This window comes from Ursus maritimus, unplaced genomic scaffold, assembly GCF_017311325.1.
Source record: "Ursus maritimus isolate PB19 unplaced genomic scaffold, ASM1731132v1 scaffold_36, whole genome shotgun sequence".
Lineage (NCBI taxonomy): Eukaryota > Metazoa > Chordata > Mammalia > Carnivora > Ursidae > Ursus > Ursus maritimus.
In genome coordinates this window covers 7,014,125-7,031,805 of record NW_024426230.1, presented here as the reverse complement: position 1 = coordinate 7,031,805, position 17,681 = coordinate 7,014,125, and the positions used below count along the sequence as shown (strand labels likewise).

Sequence of the window (17,681 nt, the reverse complement as noted above, 5' to 3'; positions counted from 1 at the left end):
TGCATTTTTCTATGAACACATAGGCTATGGAAATAACTAACATTAAAAATAGCTTCTGAGTCCGCTTTTGATAGTTACCATGTATCAAAATGGGATATTTGTGATATTCTTTGTTTACAGAATGGCAGGTAATCATTGAAATGAGAAGCACACACTTGCATAATGAAAAATTATGGAATTCCCTAATGGTAATGTCACTGACAGTATCAAAATGGAAAGTCAAGACGGAAGGTAATATTTAGTGAGTGCCTATGGGTTACCGAGTGCTAGGCTCAATTTATTCACATATTATATTCAATTATTTCCGTCTGGATTCTTGGCAAAGTCAAGGAACTTGTCCAAGGTTATCTGGCCTATAAATCTGGGAATTCAAGCCTCTTTGAATTCATTTGTGATTTTTAAACATGGACTTCACCATTTTCAATCTTGAATTAGTCTTTTGTGTAATTTACTTTTGACATAACTTTAAATTTTCCTTGGATTTGTATAGATATCTTGCTTCTTCACAGAAATTTCTAGTTCTTCTTTAGTTAGTTGCCCCTTTAAGACAGTGGTGGGACTGAACCAAGAACTGTGGGAGTATTTTCTTAGTAGCAAGAATCCGTAAAGAATGTCCTTTTTGCATCCTAGCTGCTTGTGGGATATTCCCTAAACAGAATAGTTTCCAGATATGCATGAACAAAACCCAGGATTCTGTACTTAGAGCAACATTTTAAAAAATGTTGATGAAAATGTAGATATTATGTACCTAAAGTAAAGGGCAGAACATTAACTGCCTAAACCATAGTGATTGCTTTCTTCCTTTGGAAGCTAAGGCTCTCTCTGCATGAGATTTTATGTATAAACAATGCTGTTTCTCTTACAGGAGGTTCATCAGAAGGTCATCTTTTGACCAGATTGAAGCACTAAAATAATTATTGCTGTATTAACATGCTAGACCAATGGCAAAACCATTTTGAATCTGAGCCTTTATTTGCTGAGTTAGAAAGGCAGAAAGTGAATATTGACCCAAGAGAAATAGTCACAAAATGAAAAAGAAGATTGTATAATGTGCATAGGACAAAATTCAGATCATTTCTGGCAAACCACTTGAAGAATTTTGTATGAATCATACCTATGTCATTTGTTTTGAAGCTACTAAACTTGATCTGTGACCGATTATTTTCTATAGCTCATGTGTAATGAATACTTGTAGTCAGATGACTGGGTATTATTTATTCAAAAGATTGTACAAGAAAAAGAGATTGCTTTCTGTCGTGACCTGGGACTCCAAAAACACTGAAGATCCGGGTAGTACATTAATCATGAAATTTAAAAAGAGAAAAAATCGTATAGAGAATAAGTTGGTTCGTGGAGTTAGTTGTAAAACCTGGTTGCTATGTGGAGTTACTATCATAGGTCTCACCACTTCTATGAGAGGATAGATGATTGCATGACACTGATGGTCTCTGTGGGGGATAAACGCAACATGTGTAAAGGCTGCTATGACTATGAAGTCTGTGTTTGAGGAGGTTGTGTGTGTGTGTGGGGGGGGTGTGCACGCACACATGCTCTCACATGAGATCTGCAAGCCTTCCATGTGGAGGAGGCTCATTGTTTCATCCCGAATCACTTGGCATTGCTGTGTTGAAATCAGAAGTTTGCATTATTTGAACCATGGTTTGTTTTAATATTTTTTCATCAGTAATTTTTAAAAGAAGGGTTGAAGAATTAGCGTTCAAGAATGAGCTTATGAACCTTTTTTCTTTGTGTTGCTTTATAAGTGCTAAATGGCTATAAAGGCTCTAGTGTGTCCATGATTATGCCTCCTTTTAAAATGAAGTCCTCTGTTTAATGTTATAGTTCAATGTGTAGGCAAGAGTGAATAGAATGAGAACTTAACTTGAACTGTATCCGCGCTTGAAAGTCACCGTCTTATTCAGATATAGTAGAAAATTGGTGCTAGTATAATAATCAGGGTATAGCAAAACATCCGGTACCTAAACACCGCAGTGAACACACTTCGTGTATTGCATGTTGGTTGAACTGTGGTTGCTGGGTATCTAACCCATATACAAGTTCTGTGTAAGAAGACTAGCTTGTAGTTAATCGTCATCGGTATGACCCTAGCATCTTTACATTTACCCTAAATTCTCTTCTGAACTTTGGTGTATTTACCATAATCCTAAATTCTGTATCGAACATCTCTAAGCATACTACACTGGCATTTTAAGCTCAATCACTATTCATGACTCCCATCCCCACCATATTGTTTCGTACACAATCATCTTGTTGCTAAGCTCTGCTTACTCTACTTCCTTAAATATCTCTTTCCTCATGGACGTTGTCTCCGTTCAAGCTCTGATCACACTTGAAGACTGTTGTAATTACAAGTGAACTTCTCTTCCTGACTCCTGTCTTTTGGTAATACATTCTTGACATTTCAACCAGAATTGTCTTTCTAAAACAAAAATTTCATCACTTAAATTTTCCTGCTGCAAATATTCTACCATTCCCTCCATAGGATTACTTTGTAGTTTCTTAGCATGCTATACAAGGCCATTCAGTATCTGGTTCTCTTTGGGTTTATCTCCCCCATTATCCACACCCCAGGAGATGCTGTGCTCCCAGCCATTCTGATTGTACTATTCAATGAAAACAGCTTACACTTCGTGATTCCATGCTTTTGTCTTAAGTCTTATTAACTGCTTTCACCTGGAATTCCTTTCTCACTTCTTTTCCTGTCAGTTGGGGAAGCACTTACTCATCCTTAAAGTTCCTTTCCCTGACACGGTGTAAATGTTTATCGAAAAACTGAGTGAGGCTCACCTATTCACTGAGACCTTCTCAGAACACTCCATATACACCTGTATTACAGCAACATTTCATAGATGATATTGTAATTACAGAATTATATGTCTTTTTTCTCCTTAGATTGTAAGTTCCTTAAGATTAATGCCAAAGCTTATTCATTTTCTCTTCCTAGCATATAGTCCATTGCCTACACACAGTAGGCACTAAGTAAGTATTCACTGAGTCAGACTACTAGCATTGTAGCCTTGGTGGTGTGGATGAACCTTATTTCCAGGGCTGATATGGGATGGCTTTGTGATCCTACAACCATTGTGTTTAAGGTGGATGAATGTTTCTCATCTTCTCATTGTGGACATTGTGAGTTTATAGTGGCTGAGAAATGAGTGTATTTAGGAATGCCTTTTGGGAGACCTCAGTTTTAGAAGTAACTGGCACTCCATGTGGACCAAGGTCTTTTGAGACTCAAATGTCTGTTATAGTCTCCAACATCAGTACCTTGAAGGCAAGTTTCAGGGACTCTGTTTCTGTGTGCTGTAAAGAGTGAGCTCAGTCCATGGGTTTAATTTATACTTGAGGTTCAGGTGAATAGTTTTTCATTGTTGCCCCCCCCTTTTTTTTACTTTTTATTTGGAAATTATTTTAAATTCACAGAGAATTTAATACAAAGATCAGTCTTCTGGCTTTTACCCAGGTTCACCTAAGTAATTTTACCCATTTGTCTTCCCCTCATTCTCATGCTTTTTCCCCCCTGAACCATTTGAATGTGTTACCTACCAGGACCCTTTGCATCCATCCACTGTAGTGTGTATTTCCCAAGAACAGGGCATTCTTTTATACAACTAAAGTGTAATTATCAGCCTCAGTAAGTTTATCATGGATAAATACTTTATCGTTTGTATTAGATTTTTATCAACGGATTCAGTAACTTCCCTTAGAGCCTTTTCCCCCTCTCACAGGAGCCAGCCTAGGATCAGGTATTGCATTTGGTCGGCTTATGTTTTTACCCTCCTTTAATGTGGACATTCCCATAGCCTTTCTTTGTATTTTATGACATTGACTTTTGAAGACTACAGTGTACTCTACCCTCTTTCCTTAATAGAATATTCCTTAGTTGCAAGTTTGATATATTGGTAAATTTGCTTTATCATTTTTTTCTTTGATCATTGGATTTGCGCTAATAGTCTATCACCACATCTAATATAATTATTGTATAAAACTTATTATTTAATTTTCTTTAGGTAAATTAATATTACTTATGAAACTTTACACAGAAATAAAGCAGATCCTTCAAAAATGTTTATGTTCAAAAGAAGCAGATTGAATAAATCAATTTTTGGTAAATAAGCTATGTCTGGTACTGTGAGAAAAAAAGGTCTACCATTAGGTTTTCATTGTACTAAAACCAAACAAAAATAATTATATTGGAGAACAGATAAAATTTTTATTTTATTTTGAAATAAAATGAAGTATTTCTTTCAAATGAAATATCTATCTCAGTATTTGAAATTTTAAATGCCAAGAAGATTGAGTTCATCTCTAGTTCCATATGTTGACCAATAACTTGATATTAAGTCTTCAAATAAAAGTTTTTGCTGTTATTTTGAAGAAAGTACTTTATACTACAGGTGCTTATAAATTAATTCCTTGGAGAATAAAACCCTCAAGGTAACACATAATACATGAATATTTAGTAGATAGCAAATATTTAGAATGTTTAAACAAGGAAGTAAATTAGCATCAAATTAACTAAGCTGCTATGGATCTTTATCCCCACTATTGGAGAGAATTGTGTGGTATGGTGTTTCTGTTTGTTGTTGTTTGTCATCTGTTCTGACATCTCAGCTAAACTCATGAATTGAGAAGCAGACTGGGCTTATTTCCACAACATTCAGACCTTACTGTGCATTTACATTAGCTTACAATATGCTGCTTTTTTCTCCCCAAGCACGGTCATCTTCACTGTTCACACCTTAGGGTGCTCTGCACAGTCCCCGTCCATAGGGCAGGCAACTTGTCGCGGGCAGGAAGGGAGAGGAGATACTGTCAAACGCCATTTTTGAAAACTTTAATTTGTTTTTCTCTCTTTGTTGTTTATGATAACCTTCTAGAAACTTGAAAATAGAATTTCCTTCCCTGCTGTTTTTGTCATTTGTGTTTGGAAGTCCATTTTTTTTTCAATGAAGAATACTTATGTTGCCTTTTACTAAAAAGGAAAAATCTCCAAAGCTATACACTTCTACTTTCCTCTGTAAGAAAGATGTTGTCTTTTCTTTCTTACTGGATTTTTGGGTGGAATTTTTGAGTAGAAGTAAGGAGGCAGTGGCCAGGAGAAGCAGAGTAAGGGAGTTATTAAGAGCATGGACTCTGAAGTCTTAGAGCGTGGGCTCAAATGTTGGGTCAAGCAGTTTACTAGCCAAGTGATCTCAGGCACATTATTCCATCTCCCTGTCCCTCTGTATTCTCATCTGTAAAATGGGAATTATATAACTGTACCACTTATACAGTTATTATGAGGATTTATTGAGTTGACGTTTGTAAAATACTTAAAATAGCCTAGAATATAGTGAATGGTATGTGTTTGTTAAATAAAAACAAATATCTTTCCCCTGCAATCTTACTACACTCATCCTTTCTCCTCGTGGTATGTTAGTGGAAAACAGTCTGTAGTTCTGTCTTCAGAGTCCTCCTCAGAGAAGCAGTGGACCCTAACTGAACATTTCTGGAATTTAATTTTTTCAAGGGTTGAAATGCATCAGTTTGCCACTCGTTTTTGTGCGTTAGCTTCGTTGAGAGAAGGCGTTATTAAAAGGCTAACTATATTTGTTCACTTCTGAACTTCTTCTTACTCATAACATGACTTTATTTTGATTTAGAATGAGCCCTGCTCTATAGTTTTTGTGAAGAACATTTAGTTTAAAATTTCACAGATGTCAGGTAGGTAAACTTGAAAGAAAACACATTTTCCAAGCTGTTTCTAAGAGATATAGGCTCATTCTTAAAACACACATGCACACACACACACACACACACTACACATACCACACACCCAGCTAGCATAAAAGTAGGGTATGTAAATGTATGTTTAGAAAAATTAGTTGAAGCCTCCAGTCCTTAAAATGTCTTTTTTATCTGAATGTGGTTAAATTGATTAATTTTTGAAGCCTAGTAGGTCACAGGTAGTTTATATTTATTTTATACTGGAAGTAGCAATAGAGAAAACATGATCTCTTGGCCTGCCAGGACTTTGGGGGCATTTCAATATGTGGAGACCATTTTTAACAACCATAGCATTACATGAAATAGATTATTTACTTTATTGAGGACATGATATCCTGAATGACAACAGTCGTAGTTCTGGTTGCTATAACAGATTACCATGGAGTGGGTGGCCTAAACAACAGACATTTATGTTTCACTGTTCTGGAGGCTGGCAAGTCCGTAATCAAAGTGGCGACAGATCCGGTGTCTGGTGAGAGCCCACTTCCTGGTTTGCAGACGGCCATCTTGTTGTCTTGCAAGACGAGAGCAAACAAGGGCAAGCTCTCTTGTCTCTCCTCTAAGGGCACCAATTCTACCATGAAGGCTCCACCCTCATGACCTAATCACCTCCCAAAAGCCTCATCTCTTACACTGGGGATTTGAGTTTTAACATATGAATTTTGGGGGTGGGGGGTGGGGACGCAAACATTCAGTCCATAGCAACAGCTTTTACACTCCACTGAAAGATAAAACTGTTAGCAAAGCTAAAGGATCCCTAACCAACTTTTTTAACACAAGGAAGAGTCAGAGTAAATGGAAACTTCTGCAGGATTATTAATGATATGGTTGTGGATATATATTTAATAGAAAAAGAAATCATCCAAGCAATTATAGTAGATAATGAAAAGAAGTTTATGTGTTGGACAGTGAATGATGAGAATTTAAAAATCGAGTAACTTTCCAGATTATTTAAATGTGTTCATGGCTAACAATTTTTCTATCATTATGTTTCACAAGTTTCATAACAATAGATGGAACAACAGTAAACCATATTTAAAAAGAAAAAGAATGAAAATCAACTCCATACCACTATGGTTCTCTTGTGCCACATGGTTAGTTTGTGTGTTGGTTTTTTGTTTGTTTGTTTGTTGTTGTTTTTTAGTAGGCTGTGGTGGTAGCTCAGGATCTCTGCCTTTCTCTCTGTGCTGCTTTCTGTGAACTGCTAATGAGAATCTTCCAAGGGGAGTTTTGATTAACGACTGACTTGGCTATGTTCCATTCCTTAAATTCTTCCCTTTGCCTGTACCCACATTGAAGGTAGAAATATTTTTTTTAAGTTAATGGAGAAATGAGTATTATTAATGTGTAGAACACTGGCACCACGTTGAAACTGGTAGACATAAGAGCTTTTATAATTTCTTTAGTTTACCTGGAAATAAAAATGGGGTCTGGAATTGTGCTGCATGAGAAGTACAGTCGGAGTGGTCAGCGGACTAGGTGTCCACTTTAAAGACTTTTGAAGTGCATACATTGTTAATGGTCTGGGAAGAACCCTGAGACAGGAAACTCTCCAGATAGGTGGATGTTACATGATCCATTAGGTTGAATTCTTAGTGAATGGTCCGTTGCATAGTTCTGTAAATGGTTCCAGGCTTTCCAATTAAGTACAACTTGGATTAACGGTTAGGTTGTTATCAATAAATTTCCCCACATTTTCTCTTTTCATATTCAGACCTCAGTTTATGCCAAAGGCTTGTATTATGTACTTGGATTTTCCTCTCATTGTTATGTTTAACCTCTTGCTTGCAACAGTTTCCTTCTAGGGCCATTTTGAAACTGAAGGTCTGGAATGGGGAGGTGAAAAGATGTTGGAAGAATATAAATCATGAGACTCTCAATGGTATCCTTGTTAACTCTGATCTTCTAGTGGACTGGAAAGAAATGGCTGATTACCATCTGTTTGATTTAGCTTAAATACTTTAGATACGCCTAATGGTAGTTTTGCCATGTCGTGATTAATTATTTAATGTTATAGGACTGCGCAGTTGACTGTGGTAATTTTTCTTTGACTATTAAAAGGTTATTTGATGCACATTTTTAGTAGCTTTTTAGCTTTAAAGGTGGTAAGAAACCTCTGAAATCGAGCTTGGAAGAAGAGCAGGGGAGTTAGAGTAGCCATTGATTTGAATGACACATTTTAGAAAACTAGTTTTTAAGACACAAAACACTTTGCATCATTCATCTATGTTCAACCACATATTTTGTCATCTTCTTTTAGATTAGTGCTTATTTAAATATTAAGCCATCCTTTCCACTACTTATACAATCACACAATTCAGGTTCTTAACCTATATTTTGCTTGGTCATTAATATTTTTGCACTGTAGCTCATTAAATTTCATGAAATATAATTGGCTTAGTTTTGAGTGCTAAGGAATCAGTGATGGAAGAGAACAGAGTCAAGGGTTTTGTGGCAAGTAGATACAAAGCTGTATTTGTGTTGGTGCCAGCAGCGGAGGCGGCAGGGAATCGCTGAGAGGGCGGCCTGCCAGCCTGGGATCCAAGCCTACACCAAGGAGGGAGGGTTTTGAATATCCCTTTGAGAAAGTGTATCAGAGTCAGGTGTGCAGACTGTGGTTGGGGCGCATGCAGACATTAGGGGTAAGCTGGTTGGGACGTGAAGGCCCAGGATGGGACAGGAGAAGCCCAGTCCCTCAGTACACTGGCCCAGTCAGGAAGCTAGGACTCCATAGGAACCTGAGACGGCCAGAACATAACTAGGGCACCACGAGCGAGGAGACATTGATAGGCAGCCAACGCTGCTCTCCTGCCTCGGGAGGTTTCTTAAGTGCTTTTTGTTAGACTGCCGGGCTCAAAGCTTGGCTAGATGAAGACTGGGTAATTTGCCACACCTGGCAAACGCTGACTTGGATTGCCCGCGTAGCCACATCTGACTGGTGCTGACAGTGATGAATTATGTCACGGTACAGCACAATACAGTCAAGCGAGGTCACGAGCAAAGTGCTGTTTTCTTTGTGGTTCCTTCCCTTCTCCTTCGATATTTTAACTCTGAAATAAAGCTGAAAGGGAATTTAGCTAGTGAAGAGAATAAAGCCAGGTTGGAGGAAAGTCTGTACATATCCATTCATTAATTCAGTCTTTCATTCAACAAAATTTTTTTTGAATGCCTTAGTATGTAATTCCCCAAAGTGAATGAATATTCATTTATCTTTGAAATTCAAATTCCATTTTACTAATGAACAGCTCAGTGTTTTACCCAGAGGTACAGAGTTAGCAGAGGCAAAATTAATTTGGATCCCAAACCTCTTGCTTTGTGTAATCAGTTCTTCAGGTCTCTGTAAAGTCCTGGCTTGAACCAAAGGTGGGTTTATCTTGGCTATGAATGCTGTCTGTCTGAGCAAGAAATAGTAATGAGATGCATAATTTATATTGAGTTGGTGCTAAGCACTTAAGAGGTCAGAATGGGAACAGGCTGCCACAGTTGATATGAATTGCTAATGTCTGTAGAGTATTTTCGATGTGTTCAGCTCTGTGGTGTTGAGGGCGTGTCTTCTATTATTTTACTTAATGCAGTTCAAGTAGAATTAGGTGCCCTTTGAGCAGTCTTTACCTCTGAGACTCCACAGACACGGCCACACCCTTTCCCCCAGGACTGGGACAAGACTGATCCCCCTGTGGGCATTTGCTCACATACACAGTCTTAAAAAGCAACAAAGAATTCTCACTTGGCTCAGGTCCTTGGGAACTCAGTCTGGAGAATTCGGATTTTCCCTATTATACTTTTGTGTTTTTTTTAGTATTTGACAGGCAAGATGTTTTGTCTTATGTATATAAAAATTAAGTAAGTGTACCAGCGTCAAATATGTACTTTCAGTTGTAAAGGGTACCCACGCCAACTTTCTGGGTGCATAACTTCACATTTTAAAGTTGATTTTGCGCTACTTAATACACACTTATCCCCCTTCGGTGAATAAAGGCATGCTTTTGCAAAGACCACTTTGGTTTCTAGAGTATTTTTGTAGTTTCTAGATTGTGTTTTCATTTTATCTTAAGTAGGTAAGAGAAGTTTTAACAAGAAATATAGCCGAGCACATTCCTCTCGGTAGCGTGCAGTATGGTTAACATGCTGATGACAGATTGTGTATTCGACCTAGTTATTTAAAGAATTGTTCTTTTATATCATATCAAAGTCAAATTATATTCAATTTAATGTTCTGAACATATCCAGGTATAGGTAGTTTTGGTAATGATGGCCTGTATGCTGTTTTTTTGTCCATTTAATAGGCCTTGGATCTTTTTAAAATTGAGATAATTACAATATATGGTTGTAAGAAATAATACAGAAAAATTCCTATATAGTTTACATGGTTTCTCCCAATGGTAACATTTTGCAAAACTGTGGTATAATATTACAACTAGGGTACTGACTTGATGCAATCCACCGTTCCCCCGTTTTACTCAGATTTTCCCAGTTTTGTGTGTTTTTATTTAGTTCTATAAAATAAAAATATGGAACACATAATGAATTTGTGTGTCATCCTTGTGTGGGGCTCACACTAATGTCTCTTGTCCAATATTAGTATATATGCTGCGGAAGTAAGCACAGACCCACAGGTCTTGGGGGTTTTTTTTGTTTTGTTTTTTTGTTTGTTTTTTTTATGAATCAGGGCTGCCTTCATGGGTCTGTGACCAGAGCATTCAGTTAAGGTTTAATGCTGTGGCTTTGCTGGCTTGAAATCCTTAGTTTTATGTTTGAATTTGTGTTTTGTAAGTAAAGTCTGTTGGGATAATGGAGCCTGCCCATTCTTTTCCCTGCTTGCTCCCCCGCCTCCTAGGACCTCAAGGACCTGGCCTCTTCTTTCTCACTCCTGTCCCACAACTGCTGCTGCCTACAGTACCTGGTGGTGATGGGTTGGGCTCTAGAACAAGAGCCCAGGATATTTCAGAACTGGTCATTGATGCAGTTGTCCCCATCCCGGAGTGTCACAATGGTGCCTCAATGGGTGAACTTCTCACCTATCCCAATTTAGGTGCCTGATGCATCCTTACACAGAGATTTTGGGTGCTCCTGGGGATGGGTTGGGTGGTGTGCCTTGGGGAAGGGACATCCCTGACTTGACTTCCCCTCTCCCAGTAGGTGTGCAGAACATTGGTTTGCAGCTGGAGGGAAAGGAGACTCAGTACCCAGTGGTGGGGGGGGGGCAGTTTGTGTGCACCTGGGGGCAAATACGGGCTGGTACCCCAGGTCTACAGTCACTCTGCTTGTAACCCTGTGCCTGAGGGATCACAACACAGACTCGCAAATAAACACTACCATGGCAGGTTGAGAGAGAAACTGCAGAGGAAAGGAAAAATCTTGGTATTTTAGTACCTTTAATGGAACTTTTCTTCTGCCTTTTGAACATAGGGCCCCACATTTTCATCTTGCACAGGGCCTGCAAATTATGTAGCCCATTCTGATAGGCATAGTGTTATCTTCAGCAATCATTTACTATACACAGTGCCCACTTGTTTTCACTGCATCATCCTATATTTGCTTCAAATTTCAGTGACATAATAAGAAGATATTCAGTGAGACTGTGTGGGGACTAGAGCAGCACAAAACCCATAATGATATAAATATGTGGTGGAAAATTACAATAAAACCCTTGCATCTTCCACTTTAATTTTGCCTCAAGGAAATGGCAAAATGCCCAGCTGGCAATAACCAGTTCCAAATGAGCTGCCAAAACTGCTAGGTGCTGAAATATATAGTTTGTTGCTCTTCCCCATTTTGGTGCTTGACTATAGGTTTTGAGGTTGGTGTTTCAAAGCCGGAGCAGGTGCCTGCCACCTGGAAACATTTTCTTAAGTGGCTTGCTAATATCAACACAATGAGACCTATTGAAGTGTATTTTTAAATAACACTGAAGCTGCTTTACATGTGTATACATGTCTATTGAAATACAATCATAAATAGGCCTAAAATGTTTTCATCTGGAATTCAAAGGGATATGATTTGTGTCTTGGAACAATAAAGGATTTTTGTAAAAAGGAACATGCTGATGGAAAACATTTAGATAAAATTAAAATATTTGAAAAGTTTGTAAATGTAGGTTGAAGTACCGGCATAACAAAATTAGATTGCTTCACCTTAGAACCCTACACACGGAGGTGCCTAGCACAAATCAGGCAGCAGAGCTAGTGAGGGTGAGGTGATGGTGAAGAGTAAGTACAGTTGTTGGGACACCTGTCAGTCTTGGAGGCCAAGGGACCCCCCTTGTTTCATTTGAAAGAATTAGCTTCATTTCTGTACTTGTAAATACATTTACACATCAGATCATTTCTGGATGCCGAAAGGCAGTTCCTTGTCTCCAGTTAAGGTTTTTCTTGTCCTTAAGCTAGTGCTAGAATTTTCCGTGAGCATCTCTGTATGTAGATTGCACTAGGGATCAGTGAATGTCAGAAGTTTCCGAGGTCAGTTTTTGTTTTAATGCTTGTCTGAACAATCTGAACTGTGTCCCAGTGCTCATCTAACCAAACAACTACTTTGTTTATAGTTCTGTCTGACCTGAGGTATACTCTGCATAATGCCCCGGCTGTTTTCTAGCTCAGACTACATAATTCAGACTGGGTCTAGCAACATGAAGTCCAGGGAGAGAGGGTTCCTTGAAATCTAGGATTACAAAGAATGCACTTTCAATATTAGTTGCATATCCTATGCCCTCTCCCAACCCTAATGCTAGATCCCAAAATAAGAGCAACATACTCAACAAGCAAACAAACAAAAATCAACACCCCCCCCCCCATTTAATAGTCTTCTCTTCTCCCTACTCAGTCTTACAGAGTTGCTAATTAGAAGGAAAATATCCAAACAATCCTGTAGGAAGAAGAAAGAGACCCAGCAGGGGACACAGATAATCTGTAAATTAGGTAATTAGTATAAGAATAATCATGACTCTGTTGTCTTTGAGTGCTTTTTCATGTATTTGGTGCAAGTAAACTGTTCAAGTCCTCCTGTGGTTGGTGAGATCCACCACTTGACCTGCTTTCCCTCCTGGGCGTTTATTTGCCAAGCAGATTGGTCTTCATTCAGACATCAAAGACTGAGTGGGTGATGCCTCTGTTTTCATAGTACACTCTTATAAATCTGGCTTTTTTCTCCAAACATTACTTTCATTTTCTAATTTTTCCTTTCTCCAGCTTGCTCTCATTTCCTATCTTGCCCTAACTTTTAAATTTTCCTCTCTCCTCTCCATTGCATGGCCCCCTTCGTTGGCAACTACACATCCTTGTCTCCCCTTGTGGTGATTCACGCTTCCCACCAACACTGAAGTGTGCTCCTGTTGCAGAGAGCGGGGGCAGGGCTCTGGAGGCTCCATCACTCACCAGCCTTGTGACTCTTAGCTTCCCTAGCTTCCTTGCTTCTCTCTCCGCATCTGTGAAATGGGGATGATGATACAGTTTCGACCTCGTAAAGTTGCCATGAAGATTAAATGAGTTATTCCATGTCACATACTTAGAACAACGCCTGGCATGGAGAAGTGCTTAACAGATGTTAGCCATTCTTACTTAATGTTTGGTTAACTCAGTTTTGTGACTCTTGAATCTCCTTTTAGTGTCTTATATTTCTGGCATCGCCTGTTAATATCCTAGATAACTGGGGTTCCTTGGGATACATTTGGAAGATGCTACTCCTCAGGGTATGTTTAGTGTTGCCATTTTTCTCGAGTCATTTTCCAAGGAGGGCAGTTTGAGGTGGCAGTTCTGAAGTAGAGTCTCTCTTATGGTGAAATCCTTCCTTTGTAAGCATCTTTCCACCAGTATGCGTGCCTTTGTGTGCCCTTTCTCCCGATGGGACAGTAATGTGCGCTTACATCTTGCTACCTCAGGTGCAGTCTGCAGACCTCAGCGTGGACATCACCTGGGCACTTGTAATTGTAGATCTCAGGCCCCACCCTAGACCAACTGAGTCAGAATCTGCATTTTAGCAAGATCCCCAGGTGATTCATAAGTACATTAATGTTTGAGAAACATTAGGCTAGCATTTCTGGGTCTGGAGCACCAAAATTCTGCTCTAGGGAACTAGGAAGACATCAACCTAAATTCTGTTTTACAATACATGATATTGACTACTTCTGCAAGTATAGCACTTTAAACCCTATGTGATTTCCTGGAAAACCTATATTGGCATTCTCTTGGGTGTAATTGTTATCGATTAATGTCATGATTAAAAGTGTAGCTTAGGTCTACTGGGAGCTTTAGCTCATTGAAAGAAAAAAAAAACCCTACCTCATTGATTTGAAGCCCTCAGTCAGTCATTCTTACCTTTTCAGAAAACACTTCAGATAAATAGCAATAATCTTAGCAGTGAGAGATTTGTCTCAAGGGATAATCTTTCCAACAATGACTTGCATTGATTAAGTTCATTGCTTTTTAACTGTTCACTTTGTTGCTGTGGTAACTCTGTTTTAAAAATTAGGATGCATTTTCTTAGCTGGGATTGAGTGTGGAGAGGGTAGCACAAAGAAGCACATTTGGGCTTCTACTACTGGTTAGATAACTTGCTGGCAGTCTAGTGCTTTTGATGTTTTCTGAATATTGCTTTGTTGAAACAAGGTTCTGGTAAGAGGAGGCATTGAATGTGTTTAAGGGGTAGACAGCGTACGGAAGGGTCAAGCTAGTATTATGATTCTTGGTATCTCTACCAGGTACCAAGAAAGGACCCAAAGTGCTAGATTATTAGCTGGAGAACTTTGCTTTCTGAACAGTTTAGTTTTATAAACTATGTGTTGTTTGATTGTTACCTTGCTTTTTGCGTACCTTTATCTTTATGGGTGGGTGGAACATTTGGAAAATCTCCAGATTTCTGTGGTTGTGGAGAGTGAAGACTCAGCTTGCTAGATGGAATTTTGATTTACCAACCACTAAATGGAGTGTTATTAACTCATTCAGCTCCCTCGGCTAACATGTGTTCTTTATAATTGCAACGATAAATATTAATTAAAGATAGAATTTACTTGAGTTTCTGTAACACTTACTGCCTCTCCATAAAAAGAGACAGCAGAAATATAAGACTGGTATTATCTGTCTCCCATACTTTGCCTTACAAAAGTAATTTTCCCTGGAGTGCTTGGGTGGCTCAGTTGGTTAAGCAGTCCGACTCTTGATCTCAGCTCGGGTCTTGATATCAGGGTTGTGAGTTCAAGTTCTGCATTGGGCTCCATACTGGGTGTGGAGCCTACTTAAAAAAAAAATCTTACTAAAATATAATTCAAATCTTGTGTCTCTGTTACTTAAAATTCCCTGGTGCTTCCCATCACCCCCTGAACAGAACATGACTCATGAAGACAGCTTCTGACCATTTCCTATGTGTACCTGGAGTTCTCCACTGTACCTGGAGAAATACTTGGCATTTTCCTGAATACTTTATGATTTCTCAAACCTATGGACTTCTGACCATCCTGGTTCTTCTAACCTGCATGACATTATAGCCCCTTACCACGCTCCCTTCTCTGCCTGGTGTCATAGCTTCAAGGCTCAGCCCAACTGTATGACCTCTGTGGAACCTTCCTTAACCCCACAGGTTGTTAATCTTGTGTGTTCATACTTCTGCCATGACATTTATCATGTTGTAGTGGTCAGGGTTTTCCAGAGAAACAAAACCAGTAGAATATGGGTGGGGGTGGGGATGTGTGGGGGCATGTAAAAAAAAGTTTATTTAGAAGAAATGGCTTTTGGATTGTAGGGGCTGTTAAGTCTGGAATCCAAAGAGCAGACTGTCAGGGTAGAAACTCTCAGGTGGGAACTGGTACTGCAGTCATGTGGCAGAATCTCATCTTCTTCAGGGAAACCTTCATTTTGCTCTTAAGGTCTGTTAACTCATTGGACGAGATCTACCCAGATTATTGAGGGTAATCTTACTTCAAGTCAACTCATTGTAGATATTTGTCACATCTACAAAATGCCTTTACAATAACATTTGTATTAGTGTTTGATTTAAAATACTGGGTACTGCAGCCTAGCCAGGTTGACGCATAAAGCTATCCAGCATACATGGCATACTGCATACAGCATACATGGCATACCTGTGTTTCCACCTTAGGACTGTGAGCTCTCTCAGTCATAAACAAACATTAGCCGTAAGTAACTAAAACATTATTTTATAGATTGCTTAAAGTGAAATTAAAAAATACTATTTCTACCATTTATTATTGTTTTAAAGATTTATTTATTTATTTATTTAGAGAGAGTGAGCACATGCAAGTGGGGGAGGAGCAGAGGGAGAGGGGGAATCTCAAGCCGACTCCAAGGAGCCTGACAAGGGGCTCCATCTCAGGGCCTTGAGATCATGACCTTGAGCCACAATCAAGAGTGGGACACTTAACCAATTGAGCCACCCAGGCACCCCAGTATTTCTACCATTTAGATGTATTAGTCCTTAGAAACTTGAGTCAATTTGCCCATGATTTATAATGAAGTTCCCCACTATTACTTTGCTAATAGTTTTAAATGAAAGGAAACAGAGGAAGTAGTGTATTTATTAGCAATAATTGATACATTATAATTGGTAGAAATTCATTATATGCCTTAATATTAAACTTGTAAAATATGGCTATAACAATGAAAGAAAAAGATCTGTGGAAGGATTGAGATTAGCTTGTTTTAAAAATAAGAGATCTATATCATTTATGTAAATATATGCTATTTTTTTTCACTCAGAAAAATCCTTAGTATATATAATACTAAGTACAGTTGCTTAAAAAGTGTTTAGTGTCAGTTTTTTTTCCATCTTGTGTCACGACTGAAAAGGCAATTCCCTTATTTTGATCCTACCTTTATAATAAGTATTTGAAAATATAGCTCAAAACTCTTTCCTCTCAAAACTTCCAGGATTAATTAGCATATTTTGATGTCTTTTTTCTTATTAATATTTGTGTATGTGTTCGCATTTGCTCTTTTTAAAAAGCTTACTATTATGCTGTTACATAACTTTCAAACACCATTTTACACTAATCGTTTGACTCTCTTAATATCACTTTTTTTTTTAGATTTTATTTATTTATTTCACAGAGACAGCCAGTGAGAGAGGGAACACAAGCAGGGGGAGTGGGAGAGGAAGAAGCAGGCTCCTAGCAGAGGAGCCTGATGTGGGGCTCGATCCCAGAACGCTGGGATCATGCCCTGAGCCAAAGGCAGATACCTAACGACTGTGCCACCCAGGCGCCCCTCTTAATATCACTTTTTAACACCTGCACCTGGGTTCATTATTTAAGGCCAAATTCCAATTGTCTAACTCAGCCTCCTTGTCTTTCCTGCTATTCTATATCCACTTTTTTCCTTGGCACGTGTGTTTTTCCTAGTGGCCCTTGTTGAAATCTGAATCACTAACCTTGGAGTACACATCAACCTTTCTAGGTCCCCCACCTTTCCCATCCAATCAGATGTTTGGTGAATTCCAGTAATTGTCTTTTCCTGAGTGTCTCACCTTCACATCCTCTGTTTTTATTTCAACAACTGTATTTTCAGCTTGGATTATTATTATCTCCTATGTAGGTTTTTGCAGTAAACTTCATGGACCAGTCACTCCCTCGTCAAAGATATCTCCTATGCTCTCAAAAGTTAATTATGCTAATGTAGTTACTAATAGATATTCACCAGCTCAAAAAAAAAAAAAATCAAAACTTGATGGCTTCCCATTGCCAGTAAAATAAAAAAAAAAAGTTTTCCAATCTGGTCATTTACAGTGCTACAAATGTCCAGTTTACCTTTACAGTTTTCTTATTCAATCTTCCTATGTATGGACATCAAAATTGGACTGTTTTAATCAATATGTACAGTGTGTTTCCCCATCTTTGAACATTTGCTGTACTTTTTTCTCCATCTGGAATGGTCTACTCACAATTTCTG

The 17,681-nt window shown here is 38.5% G+C and overlaps 1 protein-coding gene across 1 annotated transcript in view; it reads left to right on the top strand.

Moving 5' to 3' along the window:
- Positions 1-17,681, top strand: part of PRKD1 (protein kinase D1) — a 314,111-nt gene that overhangs the window by 90,198 nt on the left and 206,232 nt on the right.